At 44.7% G+C, this 24,382-nt stretch overlaps 1 pseudogene; it reads right to left on the minus strand.

The window, feature by feature from the left end:
- Positions 1-1,034: 1,034 nt before the first annotated feature.
- LOC139381318 (myosin heavy chain, fast skeletal muscle-like) lies at positions 1,035-23,912 on the minus strand (annotated as a pseudogene).
- Between the last annotated feature and the right edge of the window lie 470 nt (positions 23,913-24,382).

Below are 24,382 nucleotides of genomic sequence, written 5' to 3' on the forward strand. Positions count from 1 at the left end.
GACATTATAAACATGGTACCAGAAATTATAAACATGGTACCAGACATTATAAACACAGTACCAGACATTATAAACACAGTACCAGACATTATAAACACAGTACCAGACATTATAAGTCATAGACTGTTCTCTCTGCTACCGCCCGCCAAGCGGTACCAGACATTATAAACACAGTACCAGACATTATAAGTCATAGACTGTTCTCTCTGCTACCGCCCGCCAAGCGGTACCAGACATTATAAACACAGTACCAGACATTATAAGTCATAGACTGTTCTCTCTGCTACCGCCCGCCAAGCGGTACCAGACATTATAAACACAGTACCAGACATTATAAACATGGTACCAGACATTATAAGTCATAGACTGTTCTCTCTGCTACCGTCCGCCGAGCGGTACCAGACATTATAAACACAGTACCAGACATTATAAACATGGTACCAGACATTATAAGTCATAGACTGTTCTCTCTGCTACCGTCCGCCAAGCGGTACCAGACATTATAAACACAGTACCAGACATTATAAACATGGTACCAGACATTATAAGTCATAGACTGTTCTCTCTGCTACCGTCCGCCAAGCGGTACCAGACATTATAAACACAGTACCAGACATTATAAGTCATAGACTGTTCTCTCTGCTACCGCCCGCCGAGCGGTACCAGAGTGCCAAGTCTCGGTCCAAAAGGCTCCTTAACAGCTTCTACCCCCAAGTCCTAAGACTGCTGAACAGCTTCTACCCCCAAGTCCTAAGACTGCTGAACAGCTTCTACCCCCAAGTCCTAAGACTGCTGAACAGCTTCTACCCCCAAGTCCTAAGACTGCTGAACAGCTTCTACCCCCAAGTCCTAAGACTGCTGAACAGCTTCTACCCCCAAGTCCTAAGACTGCTGAACAGCTTCTACCCCCAAGTCCTAAGACTGCTGAACCATCTGATCTTTGTTTTTACACTGCTGATACTCACTGTTTATTATCTATGCATAGTCACACATTGACTCAGTACTTTTATTGGTTTTATCTGTAATTAGTTCATTTAGGGGGTGATGGTGTCGACGCGGGCCATACTCAAGTCCTCATCAAACTCGAGGTCGATGTAGAAGAGTTCTACCTGCAACTAAAGAGGGTTATTGAAGGGGTTTTCCTATGGGGACGGACAAAGAACCCTTTTAGGTTCTAGATAGCACGCTTTCTTTTTCTAATGTGGAGACTGAAGGGCAACATGAGATGAACTCAACGTTCTTGACCGCAGTTCCAATAGCTGCCTTCCATGTGGGTTGTGCATGCTGGGTACAAGAAAACGCCCTCCATTTACCTTTTATGGTGGCAATAATGCCCTTTATTTAATGTATAATTGGGCACTATTGGAATTAAGCCACAGCAGTTTGTAAAAAAAAAAGCACTGACATATTTGATCACATTTCTGTAGAGGTTTGGGCAGAATGTTTGGGCAGAATGTTTTAGCAGAAGGTTTGGGCAGAAGGTTTGGGCAGAAGGTTTTAGCAGAAGGTTTGGGCAGAAGGTTTGGGCAGAAGGTTTTAGCAGAAGGTTTGGGCAGAAGGTTTGGGCGGAATGTTTCAGCAGAAGGTTTGGGCAGAAGGTTTGGGCAGAAGGTTTTAGCAGAAGGTTTGGGCAGAATGTTTGGGCAGAAGGTTTGGGCAGAAGGTTTGGGCAGAAGGTTTGGGCAGAAGGTTTTAGCAGAATGTTTGGGCAGAATGTCTGGGCAGAATGTTTGGGCAGAATGTTTGGGCAGAATGTTTGGGCAGAAGGTTTGGGCAGAAGGTTTGGGCAGAAGGTTTGGGCAGAATGTTTGGGCAGAATGTTTGGGCAGAAGGTTTGGGCAGAATGTTTGGGCAGAATGTTTGGGCAGAATGTTTGGGCAGAAGGTTTGGGCAGAATGTTTGGGCAGAATGTTTGGGCAGAATGTTTTGATATTTTCCAGTGACTTGTATGCTGCCTATAGTGAGTGCCTGTCTGCGCATTCTGCAAGATTGATCGTATGTTGTGTACACAGCCCAGATTTACGTACTGGACTGTGGAGGCATACTGGAGGTCTGGTGTGTAGAGCTGACACAACCCGTCCTGGCTGGATGTTTATTTTTGCCCTGCAAATGCGGGGCGCTGGCACAGGACGTACTGGGCTGTGTAGACTCACCGGAAACACAGTACGCAAAGCCGCCGCAGGATATCCTGGTCCAAGGAGGTACACTGGAGACCAGGAGCACTGAGCCGGCACCCTCCTTCCTGGCTGGATGCCCATTCTAGCCCGGCCAATCCGAGGAGCTGGAATAGAGCGCACCGGGCTAGAATAGCGCACTGGAGACACCGTGCGCTCTACCGCATAACACAGTGCCTGACCAGTAACACGCTCCCCACATTAAGCACAGGAGTTGGCTCAGGTCTTCTACCTGACTCAGCCAATCTCCTCGTGTGTCACCACCCCCCCCCCCCCCCCCCATTTTTGGGGGGGGCTGCCTCTCGGGCTACCGTGCTAGCCGTGTACCTTCATATCGTCACCGTTCCTCAATTCTCCGGTATTTATCCTCGTAGTATCGCCGTTCCACTTTCGCTGCCTCTAACTCCTCCTTAGGACGGCGATACTCCCCGGCTGTGTCCAGGGTCCTGCTCCATCTAATATCTCCTCCCAGGTCCATCTCCCCATTAAGCGCTGTTCCTCCTTTTCACGCTGCTTGGTCCTTGTAGTGTGGGTTGTTCTGTCACGGTCGTCATAATGAGGAGACCAAGGCGCAGCGTGATAAGCGTACATAACGCTTTTAATGAACAGAACGACCACTGAACAAAACGAACCGTGACGCTATATAACTACTGCAAACAGGCAACTAAACATAGAATAACAACCCACAAACTATCCATTGAATATGGCTACCTAAATATGGTCCCCAGTCAGAGACAACGATAAACAGCTGCCTCTGATTGAGAACCAATCTAGGCAAACATAGACATATAAACACCTAGACTAGTAAAACACCGTAAATAAACCAAAACCTCTAGACAATACAAAACTACACAAACCACCCTAGTCACACCCTGACCTAACCAAAATAATAAAGAAAACAAAGATAACTACGGTCAGGGCGTGACACTTATGTAACAGTATAACTTTAGACCGTCCCCTCGCCCATACCCGGGAGAGAACCAGGGACCCTCTGCACACATCAACAACTGACACCCACAAAGCATCGTTACCCATCGCTCCACAAAAGCTTGCTGAGCAAAGGGAACCACTACTTCAAGGTCTCAGAGCAAGTGATGCCACCGATTGAAACGCTATTTAGTGCGCACCACCGCTAACTAAGCTAGCCATTTCACATCCGTTACACTTAGTCATATCTCAGCTTACTCACTTACTTACGGAGCTGCCTACTCATGATGATTCCTTTTTTCAAATCATATGAGCAAAAAATATTTAGATTTATCTGGGATGCTAATCCAGACAAAATAAAGCGTGCCTATCTATATAATGAATATGAATTGGGTGGGTTGACATGATTAAATATAAAAGCACTAAACCTCTCTCTAAATGCTTCACTTATACAACTGGTCTGCCTGTCCAAAACAAAAGATCAACACTGGAGGAATAATAAATAGGAAATGATACCAGTTTCAAATATTGGTTGGTGGCGTTGGCTCTCTCAACGTCAATCATGAGGTCCTCCACCTCTCCCTGCAGTCTCTGCTTGGTCTTCTCCAGGGATGCACACTTTGAGTTGGTCGCCTCAATGGTCTCCTCAGCCTCCTGCAGACGCTGTGCCAGCTTCTTCCTGTTGGACAACAGCGGGTGGTGTTATGGTGAGTAACTTGTTGTGAAACAAATATTGCACTACATATTGAAGTACCATTTTCTCAGATCCCCAACCAGCCTCAACATCCACAGCGTTTATTTTAGTCTTTACTATTGAGAGCAACTCACTTGGCCTCCTCCAGCTCCTCTGTGCGTTGGATGGCATCAGTTTCATACTTAGTCCTCCACTGAGCCACCTCACTGTTGGCCTTGGACATGCCGCGCTGCAGCTCTGCCTTGGCCTCCTGCTCCTCCTCAAACTGCTCTCTCAGGAGATCACAGTCATGGCGGGCAGACTGGACACAATGGGCCAGTGCGTTTTTAGCCTGAGAGAGAAAGAAAGACAAAGAGAGATTAGAGAGGGAGAGTAAAACAGATGACAGTAGAAGTCTCTGAGGGAGGAGTAGAAACAGTCTATGTGTAGATAAAGATCTAAACTCGAAGGTGGTTTCCATTTAGGATGCCTTACCTTGACCTCCTCCTCAATCAGTCTCTTCAGCTCCTCCACCTGCTGGGTGAAGGCCTGTTTGCCTCTGGTCAGCTGAGACACCAGGGCTTCCTTCTCCTCCAGCTGGCGGCCAAACTCACCTGCAGGGAATGAGGGACATCTTGTTATGGGGACTCTGTTCTCGAAGATTGACATTTTATTTTGAGGAATCGTAGTGCAGAAACTGTGTGGACTGAATTTACAGCCCCCGACACATGTCATTGTTGGAGGCACCATTTTCTGTCAGGAGTCTGGCCCTCTGTCCGCTGATGTCGTTGACCTGGCGAGCATTCTCATCATTCTTAGTCTTGAGCTCGCTCAGCTGGTCCTCAAGAGTACGGCACATCTTCTCCAGATTGCCCTGTTAGTGAAACATATGGGACTGTCAACTTCAGTTTATTGAATGGTAATGTAGTTGGCCCTCTTCAACAATGCTTGACCAAAACATCACTACTCACCTTAGTCTTGGCGACAGCCTCCATGTTGCTGGAGAGGTCATCAATCTCCATCTTGTACTCGCTCTTCTCCTTCTCCAGCTTCTGCTTGACGCGCTGCAGGTTGTCGATCTGCTCCCCGAGCTCAGCCACACTATCGGCCTGCTTCTTGCGCAGAGCGGCGGCTGTGGCCTCATGCTGCAGGGTGGACTCTTCAAGATCACAACGCAGCTTCTGGAACTCAGCCTCGCGCTTCTTGTTCATCTCAATCTGAGCAGCAGTGGCGCCTCCGGCCTCCTCCAGTCTCTCGCTGATCTCCTCAAGTTCCCTGGAGAGATCGGCCCTCTGCTTCTCAACCTTGGCCCTGGCAGCACGCTCAGCCTCAATTTCCTCCTCCAGCTCCTCAATACGGGCCTAGAAAAAGGGTCAGGAGCAGGGGGAATGAACACTACAATACAGTTGAAACAATTGAACCTCACTACATAATAATAGCATGTACTGTATATTTAGCCTGCAGGTCGTCCAGTGTCTGCTGGTGGTCCTCTTGGAGGACTTTCTTCTCCTTGGTCAGCTTGGCAACACTCTCATCCATAGACGCCATCTCCTCTGTCAGGTTTTTAACCTGAAAACGGCCACAACAAAATTTGTTTTTGGTCACTTCACCATAAGTGGTTAAATGGATAATAGAAATGTTGTCAACAAGTACTGTACTATAGATTCAACACTAGATGGCACTGTACTCCATGCCAGTGGACTGAATGGAAATCATAAACGAGGGGGGAGCAGAACATGTAATGCATTTGGGGAGTACACCACAACTGAAATTCCAAATGTGTCTTAATTTTTACTGCACTCAAAAAAAGACTTGAATTACATTTCTGTTTTGAGTTGATTATTCTTTGGATTATTGTTTGGTTAGACTGTCTACAAGACCTTGTTTTCAGTGGCGTGCTTCTCCTTCTCCACTTTGGCCAAGGTGAGCTCCAGGTCATCAATGTCCTTCTTCAGCTCAGAGCACTCGTCCTCCAGCTTCCTCTTCTTGGCAGTCAACTCAGCATTCATCTCCTCCTCATCCTCCAGCCTCTCAGTCGTCTCTTTGAGTTTGGCCTCCAGCTGGATCTTGCTCTTGATGAGCCCCTCGCACCTTTCCTCCGCATCGTTCAGATTCTCTGAATCCTGGTTTCAGAACAGGAGAAAAAACCTGTGTTCTCACTTTGTGTATAAAAATATAGACTTAATTTAGTCAAATAAGTCAGAGCAAATCAATTTAAATGCATGACATATATATCACATGCCAAAAAGATCATCAAGGACTTCAACCGCCTGTTCACCCCGCTATCATCCAGAAGGTGAGGTCAGTACAGGTGTGTCAAAGCAGGGACAGAGAGACTGAAAAACAGCTTCTATCTCAAGGCCATCAGACTGTTAAACAGCCACCACTAACACAGAGAGACTGAAAAACAACTTATATCTCAAGGCTATCAGACTGTTAAACAGCCATCACTAGCCGGTTACTACCTGGTTACTCAACCCTGCACCCGGCGGCTGCCCTATGTTCATAGACCTGTCATCACTGTTCTATGTACTTCATATGTATATACTGTATTCTAGTCAAGGCCATCCTTTTAAATTATTGTTTGAATGTGCTGATGTGTGTGCGATTGTGTCTGTGTACTTGTGTGTCTAAATGTGCTCTGGTGAGGGTTGTTGCTCACTCACAGATGCGACTTGAAGCGCCAGGTCATTCTTCTCCTGCACCATGGCCACCATCTTCTCCTCCAACTCCTTCTTCTTGGCCAGAGCCTTGGCCAAGTCCGACGTCATCTTCTCATAGTTCTCCTTCATGTTGGCCAGCTCCTTCTCAGTCTCAGCGCTCTGCAGCAGGGGCTTGATCTTGAAGTACAACTTCATCCATGGCCAGGTTTTCACATTCATGAATGAGCGGACTTGTACTGGATGGAGAAGATGGACTCTCTGGTCCACAGAGAGGATAGAGTGACATGGTGAGTGACATGGTGAGTGACATGGTGAGTGGCATGGTGAGTGACATGGTGAGTGACATGGTGAGTGACATGGTGAGTGACATGGTGTGTGACATGGTGAGTGACATGGTGTGTGACATGGTGAGTGACATGGTGAGTGACATGGTGAGTGACATGGTGAGTGACATGGTGAGTGACGTGGTGAGTGACATGCTTAAAGATCTCCTCCAGTGTTTTTGTTTTTTACTTTTCTTGTGGAAAACGACATCCCAAGTATAAATACAGTAAAGTACACACACTAAAGGGTCAAAATATATGTTTTGAAGAAAATATATATATTTTTATACAACTGCAAACTTCAAGGAGTGGGAAATGACACAATCATTATACATTACATACAGGAGGCTGACAGAATTCTTTGCCAAGATGTCTACTCTTCCTCACCTCCTCTCCATCATCTTGGTGAACTCTCTCCTCATGAGGAATCCACGGCTGAGAGCCTGGACCATGCCGACCAGAGAGGCCAGCTTCTCATCTCTCATCTCCTCCAGGACACCCAGCAGACCGGCTTTGAAGAACACCTGACACAGGTTGACATGGTCAATTATGGAACCAGTCAGGTGGGAACAGATAGAAAGGTTGAATCCAAAGAGAGGAACAAAACCACTAGATTGATTTGAACAACATAAACATTGTAATGTTTACAAACAAACCATGAGATAGGTTCGTTATGAGTTGTAAGTTATTGTATAGTTGTAGATTAATAATGTACACTGATATAGATAACTGCAGACATACCATTCTGACATAATGCACAAGATAATGAATTGAGTACAATGTTTCTTCACATTTTTAAGAAATAATTACATGATGGATAGATCAACTGGAGAGACATTTAATGGTTAGAGTTTAAATTATCATTGAAGTTGTGTTTTAGTTGGCATCTTTTTTGCTGGGGGGGTTTTGACTGACCTTGGTGTGTCCAAACTTGTAGTCCTCGTGATTCACATCAATGGACCCAAGCAGCTTCTCAGAAGCCTTCTTGTTGTCCATGAACTGGCCCTCGGGGATGACACTGGCATTCAGTACTTTGTACCTGAATCAGGAGAAATGTCAAGATGTAATAGATTGGTTATATTACGTAAAATAATAAGGCTATTCTGATGTTGGGAAAACCCTTAGAGAAGATTAGTGTGTGTGTGTGTGTGTGTGTGTGTGTGTGTGTGTGTGTGTGTGTGTGTGTGTGTGTGTGTGTGTGCACGTGTACCTCTGCTTGAAGTCAGCATAGATGATTCTGCTGGGGAAGCCCTTCCTGCAGATCCTGATCCCCTCCAGAACACCATTACACCTGAGCTGGTGGATAACCAGGAAGTTCTCCATCAGACCTGGAAACACAAACCAAGTCTCTTTAAATACTCATAAACAGGTTAAAGGTTAAAGACTGGTTTGTTAATGTTACTGATACTGTACTGACAAGATGTCATATTTAACTCAACATCTATTGTACCTGGAGTCTTTGACTCGTTGGGGATCAGGCAGCGTACAAAGTGAGGATGAGTGCTCCTCAAGTTTGTCATCAGCTTATGTAAGTTCTCCTGTAGGAGGGTTACAAACCATGTTCTCAGAAATAATTTCTGATAATCAGTACACGCTTTGAAGGACTGAATATACACATTTTAAAAGCTCACCCTGAATTGGGAGGACACAGTCTGCATGGAACCACCCTTCTTCTTGCCTCCTTTCTTGGTTGTATCTGTTATAAATGAGAGAATCTCATGTTAATTTCACACTTATCTTAATGCAAGTGCTGCCAATGAGATTGTGTAAAATAACACCTGTTGAATGAGTAAATTAACCCAGTAAATCACCCTGACAAATTGTGATACATTTAAAGCAGCAATCAGCAGTTGAAACAATACCAAAATATGCTCCCTGCCCCTGTTTTGATAAAAAACTGAGAGATGTCCTGGAGAAACATAACCACTCAAATGTATAGACAGATCTATGTATTGAAGGACTGACCATCCATGATATCAAAATGATAGTATTAATAATGTTTTGAGGCTGTAAAGTGCATGTTTCCTTTTACTTTGCTTACAAACATTTAAACAAGCTCATATTTTGGGTTCTGATGGGGTACGACAGGTGAACCAAGCCGATGTTCTTCAAGAATGAATGGGTACATATCTTTTAAGTCCACGAATGGATGTAGCAACTGCAGACTGACCCTTTAAAGAATATGGGACTGATTTGTAACTAGTTCTACATGAAATGTTTTGATGTTCTGCTAGTCTTACCCTCAGGTGGGGCAGCGACATACAGGGTTGCCATCAGTTTGACTGAAGACTTCCCGTACAGCTGAAGAACTGAGTCGTTCAGGGGGTCCTTGTTCTTCTCCAGCCAGCCAGTGATGTTGTAGTCCACAGTGCCGGCATAGTGCACCAGGGAGAAGTGGGCCTCTGCCTTGCCTTTGGCAGGCTTGGGCTTCTCAAATGCCTTGGTTTTGCCAAGATGCTGGGCGTACAGCTTGTCCTTGAAGGAAGTGTCTGAAGCCTTGGGGAACATGCACTCCTCTTCAAGGATGGAGAAGATGCCCAATGGCTTTACGAAAAGAGATGTACATCAAATTAGTGATATTTACATTTAGGATCACATTTGTTCTTTTAGCAAATATGCTATTATCAGAGTATCTTCATTTAGGGGCACAATAGGAAACATATTGAGTTATCAACAGTCAGATGTGTTGTACCATGTGATAATATCTCCATTTGAACTTTGCTGTTGAGGTCCATTATAATCCTGACAGACAGCTTACCTTCTCAATAAGCTCAATGCAGGCAGCCAAGTCCATGCCGAAGTCAATGAAGGCCCAGACTATTCCCTCCTTCTTGTACTCCTCTTGTTCCAGGACGAACATGGTGTGGTTGAAAAACTGTTGCAGTTTCTCATTGGTGAAGTTGATGCACAGCTGCTCCATGCTGTTGTACTGTTGAAGGAATTTCAGAAGGGATCATTTCATCATCATACAAGGCTGTAATCCCTCTCAATCACAACTACTTGTCTTGTTCTGGTCTCAGACTCACGTCAAAGATCTCAAACCCGGCAATGTCGAGCACACCAATGTAGAATTGCCCTGGATTCTTGGTATCCAACATCTCATTGACACGGATGACCATCCACAGGAACATCCTCTCGTAGATGGACTTGGCCAGAGCCAAGACTGAGTTATTAACCTGCAATGATAATACCTCAAATGAATACATGAGATATTGACCATGTCTAGTGACAAGGTGAAAAGAGCTTGGGGAAAACAGCACCACTATTCAAAACAAGCACTTCACTCATCACCAAAAGATGTATGGTGCTCAGAAAATGGTAGATGCTGTGTTTGGCCGCCTTACCCGAGGCACAGTCTGTCCCTTGGTCACACACACTTGTTGCCGACCTTCACTCTGGGGTAGCACAGAGCCTTCAGCATCTCAGCTGAGTTCAGGCCCAGCAAGTAGCCGATTTTATCAGCCACTGGAGAGAGAACCAACAACAACAGACTCAGAAACACAAGATCACTTGATTCTGATGTCACACTGACAAAAGGGTTAGGTTTTGATTTGAACCCACTTCCATCATTTTAAATCAAGTAGAGATACTGGGGAAAAAGAAAAAAGAGCAAGAAGATAAATAACAATATGGGGATGATGTAGTTGCGTGTGCTGTTTACAGATTGGCTATGTACAGGTGCAGTGATCTGTAAGCTGCACTAACAGCTGATGCTTAAAGTTAGAGAGGGAGATAAGAGTCTCCAGCTTCAGCGATTTTTGCAATTCGTTCCAGTCAGACAACTGGAAGGAAAGGCGGCCAAAGGAAGTGTTGGCTTTGGGGTTGACCAGTGAAATATACCTGCTGTTACGGGTTGGTGTTGCTATGGTGACCAGTGAGCTAAAATAAGACGGGGCTTTACCTAGCAAAGATTATAGATGACCTGGAGCCAGTGGGTTTGGCGACGAATATGTAGCGAGGTCCAGCAAACAAGAGCATACAGGTCGCAGTGGTGGGTAGGGTATGGGGCTTTGGTAACAAAACGGATGACACTGTGATAGACTACATCCAGTTTGCTGAGTAGAGTGTTGGAGGCTAGAGTTTACAGTCTAGCCAGACACCTAGGTATTTGTAGTTGTCCACATATTCTAAGTCAGAACCGTCCAGAGTAGTGATGCTAGTTGGGCGGGCGGGTGTGGGCAGCAATCGGTTGAAGATTATGCATTTAGTTTTAGGGCTTGGGCAAGATGCTGCAGGGGGTGAAGAGCTGTTGCTCGGGGTAGGGGTAGCCAGGTGGAAAGAATCGCCAGCCGTAGAAAAATGCTTCTTGAAATCATCGTTTATCGTAGATTAATCGGTGGTGACAGTGGGCAGCTGGGAGGAGGTGCTCTTATTCTCCATGGACTTTACAGTGTCCCATAACTTTTTGGAATTAGTGCTACAGGATGCAAATTTCTGTTTGAAATTTCTGTTCGAAATCCTTGGCTTTCCTAACTGACTGTGTATATTGATTCCTAACTTCCCTGAAACATTGCATATCGTGGGGGCTATTTGATGCTAATGCAGAACGCTACAGAATGTTTTAGTGCTAGTCAAGGGCAGTCAAGTCTGGGGTGAACCAAGGGCTATATCTGTTCTTAGTTCTACATTTTGGGAAAGGGGCGTGCTTATTTAAGATGGTGAGGAAAGCACTTTTAAAGAGCAACCAGGCGTGCTCTACTGATATCTTTCCAGGATACCCGGGCCAGGTCGATTAGAAAGGCCTGCTCACTGACGGGATGAGGTCAATATCCTTCCAGGATACCCGGGCCAGGTCAATTATAAAGGCCAGCTCACTGAAACGATCTTCTGCCGTACTTTGATGAGGCTCTGGCCGTCTACATTTTATATTTCTATGTTTGGGACTGGGACTGGGACTGGGACTAATGCTTTACATATTGTATATCTATGTTTGGGACTGGGACTGGGACTGGGACTAATGTTTACATATTGTATATCTATGAGTGGGACTGGGACTAATGCTTTACATATTGTATATCTATGAGTGGGACTAGGAATGGGACTAATGTTTACTTATTGTATATCTATGAGTGGGACTGGGAATGGGACTAATGCTTTACATATTGTATATCTATGAGTGGGACTCACCCTCTGTGCCGTCTGGCTCGGCCTGCTCCTCATGCTGCTTCTGCTTGAATTTCAAGTTGCCATGGTGCAGTACAGCTCCTGTCAGCTTGTAGATGCTCATCTTCTCATCATTAGTGAAGCCCAGGATTGTAATGGCATCCTGGCATTAGACAGGAAGTACAACAGTGATGAACTGAAAGCTAGTTTTCTCACATACAGTACACTACAGTTCTGTGCTCTCAGCAGAACAAATGGGATGGATACATTTGACTGGCTTCTCAGATCCACGTGATTACACTTGACCAACACTGGTAGATGACATCACAAGATACATTTGACACAGTTCCACAGGGACTTAGTGACACTCTCTTGTTGATGTCTTACATGTACAGTATGGGCCTCAAGGTGAAGTGTGAAGGCATGAAGAGTTCCCTGAGGCACATGCCTAACTAACAACAAGGCAGAATAAAACAAAACCAAATACATGAACATTCCCAGCAGCCACCAGGTTGGAATTGCACAGTGCATTCAGTGTGTACGGTGGTCCTACCCATTCCATATATAGAATATGATGAACCCTTTGTTTGACTCACGTCTGTGGCATCCAGCTCTTCCTTGTCGTTGATGCTGGCCACAGTGATCTGACCCTGACTGCACATGGGGAAGTCGTAGGGGTTGGTGGTGATGAGTGACATTTCTATGGACAACAGAGGATGTCTTGTCAGTTAAATCTCTTAGAATTCTACTGATCTACCTTTACAGTATCTCTCCTTTACTCAATAGATGGACTCAAGTATCTTATATCACTGTTAGGGTTTCAAAGCTATCGGCTGTAATTTCCCAAAGTTTACCGTAAATCTTCATTAATTTTGTCAAGTGTTAGTATAATTTAATTAAGCCAATGTGCTTTCATCAATTGAAAGCCCTTCATCTATTTTATGATTATTTGTAAGATTTCTTGTTTGCATAAAATAGACGCAGACCAGTCTTTAAATAATAGGTAATAGAATTTATTCTCGGAGCGCGCTGCCACTCAAACACATGCATCAGTTTAAATACAGATCATGACGTCATTTCACTGCCTTAACCGAACCCCCTCCTGTCGACCGGGACAAAGTAAGGTGAAAAGTTCATTCTAACTTACTAACACACTCCCAGATAACTTTTGACCCCTCAACATTATCGATCACCACTGAACTGACAGTTTTAATTAACAGAAACCCTAGGAATGCACTCACTGCCTAATCTAAGAACCCCAGAGCTAAGTTTCAGGTTGGGTCAACCATAGGCTAACGACCTTATGTGTTTACACAGTCCACAATTCATTTGTTCCTGCCCAGTTGGAATGGTGTTCTTTAACATTTTATTACTCCTTTCTCCTGTCACACAATTTCTTCTTATGAACTCACATTGCCTATTAAACATAATATAACAAAGTATAAGTTTACTTACAGTTCCATTTAAAATGATTTGTTCAGTCATATTAATCATAATTTCCTAACATCAAGTAACAGAACATCCATGGCAACAATATCGTAACTTTGGTAATTCATTTTCTAATAACTTAAAAAAAATTTTTTTATTCCTATATACAATTCTTCAAAATATTTCCTTTTGTTTACCAACTGCCACCAGCTTGATGCCCAAACATCAAACATGGACAACAAATAGAATCAAACCAATTGTGTATAATAATAAAATAAATGATATTTCATGCTGAAACCCTCATATTAAACACCAATGGTATTCATTAAGTGTATGGTTTATATCTAGGATACTGTTTTACAGCTTTGTCAATCTATTTTCTATTTTTAAATCATAGTATTACATTATTTAATATATTTGACATGTGATAATGCCACACAGAAGGTCAGAGACCCCTGGGATCATCTGAAATACCCCAACGGGCCACTGGATGTTGTGTGATCGATTACATCAAATCCTTGAAAGATACATTCGCAACACTTATCACAGTCCATTACTTGATACATCTTTGCCAAAGACCTGACCCATATCTAAATGCCTTGTTACCATGGATGTACTCATTGTAATAGTATTTATAATGGAGGTAGGAAACATTCCCCCTGAATCTCTACTTTGCCTCACCAATAATGTCAGGTTTGTGATTGGTCATCATCTGGAAGAAGATGTGGTAACCTCTCTCATCGGGAAGCTGCAAGGACACTCTGGACTTCTCTAGCAGGTCTGAGAGAGAGAGAGAGAGAATATGAGATAAAATGATATGATATGATGATATGCTCTCCGAATAAGAATATGTGTGAATTTAGGAAATCATAGAGAAACAATGAAAATCAACTCACAGGTCTCAATGTCAGCTTTAGCCAGTTTGCTACCTTGGAAGTGAATCCTGATGAATTTACCCTAAAGTAGAGCATGGGGGTTAGAAAGAGGTTAACTAAATACATCTAGCATTTTACTTTGATAGACCCCTTTAAATGTTACAGTTTGTTGGACATCTATCGTATTAATCGTGTGGACGATGATTTCCACAGACGGGGGATCAGTTATCCTGTACCTCTATCCTGTACCTCTATCCTGTACCTCTAACCTGTACCTCTATCCTGTACCTCTATCCTGTACCTCTAACCTGTACCTCTATCCTGTACCTCTCTCATTAACAACTATCCCCACTCATCGACTCATTCCTATACATAGCCTAATCCATTCATAATGTCATGTATTTTCATCACACCCAAATGACACAACACATTGCAGTAGAAAAATTTTCTCAAGTGAGATTTTAGTAAACAACTTACGTAATCAGGAAGGACTGGTTCTCCTGGTCTGTAACAAAACAACATATAGATTATCATACTCAAGCAACATTATGGGGAAATTATTGAATTCATAGCATCATCATGGTTCCAGCTATATTAATGTTCAATAGGGTGACATTTAGACAGAAATGTATTGTGTAGAACAGATATGACTGTTTGTCAGGTAGAATAGAGAATCACGTCAGCTCTATTCAATACATTTCTATCAGCAATGTTCAGAACATTTCACCTGAATACCCCCTATTTGTTCTGTGAGCAGTGTCCACCCAGCACATCAGTACAAGAAGCCCCATAGAGGGGAGCTGCTGGATGCACTAGTTGAGCAGATGCCACTGTTATTAGACACAAGATATTTACTTGGCATGTTTGTGGGTGGAGAGAACATCAACACCATGCAGACTAAGAGTTTATGACATTCAAAGTTATTTTAATGTGCAAAGATCTGGCATGATATTCGACCTGTGTTTTGGTATCCGAGGGACATAGTGCTGGTGTGGAATAAGAACCTGCACACTATGTGGAATGGGGCTGTCCAGAACAGGAGTTTCTGGCTTCTGAGACACTCGTTAACTGCCAGATGTCATTAAACCGTTGAGTAAACTGACATTAAAACTGTCATTGTACATATTTAAAATATTTTGGCCGGACCTTGGGAGTATCGGACAGTAACTCTTGATCCAAGACATTTTAATGGCGCTTTCAACACTTACACTGTTCTTGCCAAGTAGTTTAATCACCACAGACAGGAGTTTTCCTGAGACACGCAAGAGCTTTGGCACACGGCAGCACTTTCTACATGATTCAATCCATTAAAATGTCACAGCCAGTCAGAATATATGACATGTCACATGATGATCCCTAAAACAACCAAGCTGGATCCCTAAAACCACCAAGCTGGATCCCTAAAACCACCAAGCTGGATCCCTAAAACAACCAAGCTGGATCCCTAAAACAACCAATCTGGATCCCTAAAACAACCAAGCTGGATCCCTAAAACAACCAAGCTGGATCCATAAAACAACCGAGCTGGATCCCTAAAACAACCGAGCTGGATCCCTAAAACAACCAAGCTGGATCCCTAAAACCACCAAGCTGGATCCCTAAAACAACCAAGCTGGATCCCTAAAACAACCAATCTGGATCCCTAAAACAACCAAGCTGGATCCCTAAAACAACCAAGCTGGATCCCTAAAACAACCAAGCTGGATCCCTAAAACATCCAAGCTGGATCCCTAAAACCACCAAGCTGGATCCCTAAAACAACCAAGCTGGATCCCTAAAACCACCAAGCTGGATCCCTAAAACAACCAAGCTGGATCCCTAAAACAACCAAGCTGGATCCCTAAAACAACCAAGCTGGACTTCATTCAGATCTTATTTTTCAGGTCACATATCAAATTAATTCAATTCAGTTCAATTCAAAGGGCTTTATTGTCATGGGGGAAACAGATGTTTACATTGACAAAGCAAGTGAAATAGATAATAAACAAAAAAGTGAAATAAACAATAAAAACATCAACAGTTAATATTACGCTCATAAAAGTTCCAAAAGAATAAAGACATTTCAAATGTCATATTATATACAGTGTTGTAATTATGTGCAAATAGTTCAAGTCCAAAAGGGAAAAGAAATTAGCATAAATATGGGTTGTATTTACAATGGTGTTTGTTCTTCACTGGTTGCCCTTTTCTTGAGGTAACAGGTCACACATCTTGCTGCTGTGATGGAACACTGTGGTATTTCACCTAGTAGATATTGGAGTTTATCAAAATTGGATGTGTTTTCAAATTCATTGTGGGTCTGTGTAATCTCAGGGTGATATGTGCCTCTAATATATCATGATAAGTCTATTACGGGGGCCAATGTCAGCAATGTCAGGACCTCGTGGTCGACCAATAAGGTCTAAATAATGTGTTGTTCTGTACCGGATCTCTCTGTGGTCCACATTACAGGTTATAAGGTCTTTTCAGCACGCAGTGTGAAGTCAATGAAGGGTTAAATGTAATATATTAATCTCAGACATTTACAAGGAGAAACACATGGATCAATTAGCCGTTGTGTTTTTCTATCAAGCTTTACAGATCTTTAGACAAACATACAACATGTTACAAGAAGTAGTCCACATGATGACCCCCCCCCTGTCAGTGAACTTCTCCAGCCAACGGCCACGTTCCCGAAACTGGGTGTCAGAATTACATGCAGACTAAAGTTGTTTTGGAATGTTACCCGCTGACATAGAAATGTCAAAGTATCAAACCCCAACTGCTGAGCTGTTGTTGACACTCCAATTTCATCCCATACAGTCGATAGCAGAGTTGCAAGAAGTACAGTCTACCAAAGCAACAGATGAGTTACGAGCCCAATATGGCCATGTTCAGTGTCAGAAATACATCCAGCTTCCACAGCAATCTCTAAGGTAATTTAGCATTGCTTCGTTGCTTTGTTGGCAGATCTGCTGCTATTTGAGCCGTGTTCCAGAGGATACGGCCTCCTTCTTTATGGACTGCCTTATTTTTAGACTCACCAACTTGTTCATGGAATTAGGATCAGTCCACACCGTCTCCTCTCTCATCCTGCCAGAGCAGGCCGACCTGTACACAGACACAGGGAAAATACTGGCCATTTAATGGTAAAACCCTGTCCGACTCTAACATCTAGCACCTGGAAATAATCACAGTAGGTGACGCATGTTACACAGAGAACATACATAAAACTGGGAATCCCACACACATAAGAGTCTGGGGGAGCAGGGGACTCGTCCTAGCCAAGCCTTTAGTAGAGTCTGGGGGAGCAGGGGACTCGTCCTAGCCAAGCCTTTAGTAGAGTCTGGGGGAGCAGGGGACTCGTCCTAGCCAAGCCTTTAGTAGAGTCTGGGGGAGCAGGGGACTCGTCCTAGCCAAGCCTTTAGTAGAGTCTGGGGGAGCAGGGGACTCGTCCTAGCCAAGCCTTTAGCAGAGTCTGGGGGAGCAGGAGACTCGTCCTAGCCAAGCCTTTAGCAGAGTCTGGGGGAGCAGGGGACTCGTCCTAGCCAAGCCTTTAGCAGAGTCTGGGGGAGCAGGGGACTCGTCCTAGCCAAGCCTTTAGTAGAGTCTGGGGGAGCAGGGGACTTGTCCTAGCCAAGCCTTTAGTAGAGTCTGGGGGAGCAGGGGACTCGTCCTAGCCAAGCCTTTAGTAGAGTCTGGGGGAGCAGGGGACTCGTCCTAGCCAAGCCTTTAGCAGAGTCTGGGGGAGCAGGGGACTCGTCCTAGCCAAGCCTTTAGTAGAGTCTGGGGGAGCAGGGGACTTGTCCTAGCCAAGCCTTTAGTAGAGTCTGGGGGAGCAGGGGACTCGTCCTAGCCAAGCCTTTAGTAGAGTCTGGACAGCCCAATCCACTAGACGAGGCCAATGATCAACATTTACAAGTGAAACACTTCACATCCAGGCACACTGTTTGGAAGACTGATTTAAATAATGGGGGAAATGGAAACTTTTGACTGGTACTGTATATCTTAAATGAGCACATTTTAATGAATAAGTCGATATAATCCTGAAGCCCATTCAAAAGACAGGACCCAGAAGTGTGACGCAGGACGACACCACTTGCACATCGTATTAAGGGCAGCTGTAATGGGGCGTCATGGCGGTGCGGAAGGGACGTCATGAATAGGTCTCGCATCACCATCAGCAACCCCAAGAAATAATGTGTTTTTCACGCACAAACTCCATATACTGGAAACACCAATACGCAACGACTAAGCCCTCAGTTGCCCTCTGCTGCCACCACTTCCTCACACACTCTCTGATCCTTTTAAAACACCAATGGTAATGTCTAAAAAATATGATCTTACCAAATGTAAATATGCACCGCCTTGTAACCATCATCACGTGTTCACAGAAGGCGTTGTTTACATAGCTAGCTAGTCTACTGGTGTGAAAACCTGACTGCAGGGTGTTAGCAAAGATACGTCTGTTTCCCCTGTTCATCTGTGGTGAATGGTGTAGTCAAGAATCAAATCAAATCAAATCAAATCAAATCAAATCAAATTTTATTTGTCACATACACATGGTTAGCAGATGTTAATGCGAGTGTAGCGAAATGCTTGTGCTTCTAGTTCCGACAATGCAGTAATAACAAGTAATCTAACTAACAATTCCAAAACTACTGTCTTGTACACAGTGTAAGGGGATAAAGAATATGTACATAAGGATATATGAATGAGTGATGGTACAGAGCAGCATAGGCAAGATACAGTAGATGGTATCGAGTACAGTATGTACAAATGAGATGAGTATGTAAACAAAGTGGCATAGTATAGTATAAAGTGGCTAGTGATACATGTATTACATAAGGATACTGTCGATGATATAGAGTACAGTATATACGTATGCGTATGAGATGAATAATGTAGGGTAAGTAACATTTATATAAGGTAGCATTGTTTAAAGTGGCTAGTGATATATTTACATCATTTCCCATCAATTCCCATTATTAAAGTGGCTGGAGTTGAGTCAGTGTCAGTGTGTTGGCAGCAGCCACTCAGTGTTAGTGGTGGCTGTTTAACAGTCTGATGGCCTTGAGATAGAAGCTGTTTTTCAGTCTCTCGGTCCCAGCTTTGATGCACCTGTACTGACCTCGCCTTCTGGATGATAGCGGGGTGAACAGGCAGTGGCTCGGGTGGTTGATGTCCTTGATGATCTTTATGGCCTTCCTGTGACATTGGGTGGTGTAGGTGTCCTGGAGGGCAGGTAGTTTGCCCCCGGTGATGCGTTGTGCAGACCTCACTACCCTCTGGAGAGCCTTACGGTTGAGGGCGGTGCAGTTGCCATACCAGGCGGTGATACAGCCCGCCAGGATGCTCTCGATTGTGCATCTGTAGAAGTTTGTGAGTGCTTTTGGTGACAAGCCGAATTTCTTCAGCCTCCTGAGGTTGAAGAGGCGCTGCTGCGCCTTCTTCACGATGCTGTCTGTGTGAGTGGACCAATTCAGTTTGTCTGTGATGTGTATGCCGAGGAACTTAAAACTTGCTACCCTCTCCACTACTGTTCCATCGATGTGGATAGGGGGGTGTTCCCTCTGCTGTTTCCTGAAGTCCACAATCATCTCCTTAGTTTTGTTGACGTTGAGTGTGAGGTTGTTTTCCTGACACCACACTCCGAGGGCCCTCACCTCCTCCCTGTAGGCCGTCTCATCGTTGTTGGTAATCAAGCCTACCACTGTTGTGTCGTCCGCAAACTTGATGATTGAGTTGGAGGCGTGCGTGGCCACGCAGTCGTGGGTGAACAGGGAGTACAGGAGAGGGCTCAGAACGCAACCTTGTGGGGCCCCAGTGTTGAGGATCAGCGGGGAGGAGATGTTGTTGCCTACCCTCACCACCTGGGGGCGGCCCGTCAGGAAGTCCAGTACCCAGTTGCACAGGGCGGGGTCGAGACCCAGGGTCTCGAGCTTGATGACGAGCTTGGAGGGTACTATGGTGTTGAATGCCGAGCTGTAGTCGATGAACAGCATTCTCACATAGGTATTCCTCTTGTCCAGATGGGTTAGGGCAGTGTGCAGTGTGGTTGAGATTGCATCGTCTGTGGACCTATTTGGGCGGTAAGCAAATTGGAGTGGGTCTAGGGTGTCAGGTAGGGTGGAGGTGATATGGTCCTTGACTAGTCTCTCAAAGCACTTCATGATGACGGATGTGAGTGCTACGGGGCGGTAGTCATTTAGCTCAGTTACCTTAGCTTTCTTGGGAACAGGAACAATGGTGGCCCTCTTGAAGCATGTGGGAACAGCAGACTGGTATAGGGATTGATTGAATATGTCCGTAAACACACCGGCCAGCTGGTCTGCGCATGCTCTGAGGGCGCGGCTGGGGATGCCATCTGGGCCTGCAGCCTTGCGAGGGTTAACACGTTTAAATGTCTTACTCACCTCGGCTGCAGTGAAGGAGAGACCGCATGTTTTCGTTGCAGGCCGTGTCAGTGGCACTGTATTGTCCTCAAAGCGGGCAAAAAAGTTATTTAGTCTGCCTGGGAGCAAGACATCCTGGTCCGTGACTGGGCTGGGTTTCTTCCTGTAGTCCGTGATTGACTGTAGACCCTGCCACATGCCTCTTGTGTCTGAGCCGTTGAATTGAGATTCTACTTTGTCTCTGTACTGGCGCTTAGCTTGTTTGATAGCCTTGCGGAGGGAATAGCTGCACTGTTTGTATTCGGTCATGTTACCAGACACCTTGCCCTGATTAAAAGCAGTGGTTCGCGCTTTCAGTTTCACACGAATGCTGCCATCAATCCACGGTTTCTGGTTAGGGAATGTTTTAATCGTTGCTATGGGAACGACATCTTCAACGCACGTTCTAATGAACTCGCACACCGAATCAGCGTATTCGTCAATGTTGTTATCTGACGCAATACGAAACATCTCCCAGTCCACGTGATGGAAGCAGTCTTGGAGTGTGGAGTCAGCTTGGTCGGACCAGCGTTGGACAGACCTCAGCGTGGGAGCCTCTTGTTTTAGTTTCTGTCTGTAGGCAGGGATCAACAAATATCATGCTAATTCATTTAACACTGATTCATTCATTTAGACACTGAGTAATACTATGCATTTTATGAAATATAGAGTTTCTGGAGCTGGTACAAATGTGCACTGCTCATGCTATTTAAGATACACACATTTTGAAATATTTTTAATTGTGTTTCCTTCTACACACACCTGGGTCTACTGGGAGATCCCCTGCCAGTTCCCTATAGAGCACACACACACACACACACACACACACACACACACACACACACACACACACACACACACACACACCTGGGTCTACTGTGGAGATCCCCTGCCAGTTTCCTATAGAGCACACACACACACACACACACACACACACACACACACACACACACACACACACACACACACACACACACACACACACACACACACACACACACACACACTGGGTCTACTGTGGAGATCCCCTGCCAGTTTCCTATAGAGCACACACACACACACACACACACACACACCTGGGTCTACTGTGGAGATCCCCTGCCAGTTTCCTATAGAGCACACACACACACACACACCTGGGTCTACTGTGGAGATCCCCTGCCAGTTTCCTATAGAGCACACACACACACACACACACACACACACACACACACACACACACACACACACACACACACACACACACACACACAACACACACACACACACACACACACACACACACACACACACACACACACACACACACACACACACACACACCACAGTAGTCTAGCCAGCCCATGGAGAAGCCCTTGCTGAGTCCTGCATTGATCCCTGTTTCCTAAAACACTAACACACTTTGTCTATAAATAGACTGGCCAACCACCTGTCAGAGGAAGCCTTCCATACACGTTGACTCACAGAGGTCAGGGTGGAGAGGTTAACTGTGTTGAATAGTTATACTACATGTTGACTCACAGAGGTCAGGGTGGAGAGGTTAACTGTGTTGAATAGTTACACTACATGTTGAGTCCCAGAGGTCAGGGTGGAGAGGTTAACTGTGTTGAATAATTATACTACATGTTGACTCACAGAGGTCAGGGTGGACAGGTTAACTGTGTTGAATAGTTATTCTACATGTTGACTCACAGAGGTCAGGGTGGAGAGGTTAACTGTGTTGAATAGTTACACTACATGTTGACTCACAGAGGTCAGGGTGGAGAGGTTAACTGTGTTGAATACATGTTGACTCACAGAGGTCAGGGTGGAGGGTTTGTTTTGGACATTCTTCCATTTCCCTCCAGAATCTCTTTCAGGGATTCTACTAAGCTAACATATGGAATTGTCATTTCCCTCCAGAATCTCTTTCAGGGATTCTACTAAGCTAACATATGGAATTGTCATTTCCCCCCAGAATCTCTTTCGGGGATTCTACTAAGCTAACATATGGAATTGCCATTTCTCTCCAGAATCTCTTTCAGGGATTCTACTAAGCTAACATATGGAATTGTCATTTCCCTCCAGAATCTCTTTCAGGGATTCTACACAGCTAACATATGGAATTGTTTTAAGATGGTCATACCATGGCTAATTGAGCTATTTCAGTTTGAATTTTAGGAACCCTTTAGGTATACAAAATATATTTTTAAGTTGTCCTCTACTACAGTACTATAGCCCATAGATGCGGAAGTGCGACATAGTCGGATGCGGAGGGTTGAGACACGTCCAAGGCAAAAAACAGATATTTCTAGATTAAATTGAAGGATTTTTATGGGTAGTTTTTGAATTATGCTAATTATATTTAGTCTTGGGCAGGGACATTGACCTTAGAGTGTAAACAATCTAGTTTGCTAGCACATTTTCTTGCCAAACTGTTAACTGAGTAGCTAGCGCCCAACACGTAAGAGACAAAAAAAAGTTTAACCGTTCATGACCATGAATTTGATTTGTTTCTGATTTCAAACCACCTATGAATGTGGTTCCAATCTGATTTGAAAATGGTCTGTGATATCCAGCATCCTTGGGATGTACCTAATCCCATTGAAGTTTATAAGGATAAGGATAAGCGGTCAGACAAGTGAAATTATGATCAGTAAAGAAAACTTTAAGCTCGTCTCTCAATTAAATAAAAACCTGTCAATACTTTGCCCCTTGATAACCAGCGCACTTCTGTCTGTTGTAGAAGTGTTACATGGTTTCTACCCGTATCATTGCATTGTGCAGAAAATACACAAGTTCAGGGGCCTTGCTTTGACAAAGTTAACCATTTTCACTGTAGTGTCCAAAACATCTTTCAAGCTGTCAGGCATTCCCTTGGCAGCAAGAGCCTCTTGGTAGATGCTGCAGTGGACCCAAGAGCCTCTTGGTAGATGCTGCAGTGGACCCAAGAGCCTCTCGGTAGATGCTGCAGTGGACCCAAGAGCCTCTCGGTAGATGATGCAGTGGACCCAAGAGCCTCTCGGTAGATGCTGCAGTGGACCCAAGAGCCTCTCGGTAGATGCTGCAGTGGACCCAAGAGCCTCTCGGTAGATGCTGCAGTGGACCCAAGAGCCTCTCGGTAGATGCTGCAGTGGACCCAAGAGCCTCTCGGTAGATGCTGCAGTGGACCCAAGAGCCTCTCGGTAGATGCTGCAGTGGACCCAAGACCCTCTCGGTAGATGCTGCAGTGGACCCAAGAGCCTCTCGGTAGATGCTGCAGTGGACCCAAGAGCCTCTCGGTAGATGCTGCAGTGGACCCAAGAGCCTCTTGGTAGATGCTGCAGTGGACCCAAGGTGCGGCTTTTGCTCCATCAGTACAGATACCAACACATCTTGACATCTACAAAAGTCAATTTGATTTCACAAAGCTGCCCAGTATTTAAAAAATATCCTCTCCTATTGTTCTCATTTCCAGTGGTTTGCAGAAGATGTTTTCCTTGATTGAACCCCCCGTAAACGTAATGGACATATACCAGGAGCTGTGCCAGGCCCACCACGTCTGTTGACTCATCCAGCTGTAACAGACATATACCAGGAGCTGTGCCAGGCCCACCACGTCTGTTGACTCATCCAGCTGTAACAGACATATACCAGGAGCTGTGCCAGGCCCACCACGTCTGTTGACTCATCCAGCTGTAACAGACATATACCAGGAGCTGTGCCAGGCCCGCCACGTCTGTTGACTCATCCAGCTGTAATGCATATAATTCACTGGCTTGTATGCGAAGCAGTAATTGTTTCAATACATCTCCTGCCATGTCACTGATACGTCGTGAAACAGT

The sequence above is a fragment of the Oncorhynchus clarkii genome, chromosome 23 (genome assembly GCF_045791955.1).
Source record: "Oncorhynchus clarkii lewisi isolate Uvic-CL-2024 chromosome 23, UVic_Ocla_1.0, whole genome shotgun sequence".
Taxonomy (NCBI): domain Eukaryota; kingdom Metazoa; phylum Chordata; class Actinopteri; order Salmoniformes; family Salmonidae; genus Oncorhynchus; species Oncorhynchus clarkii.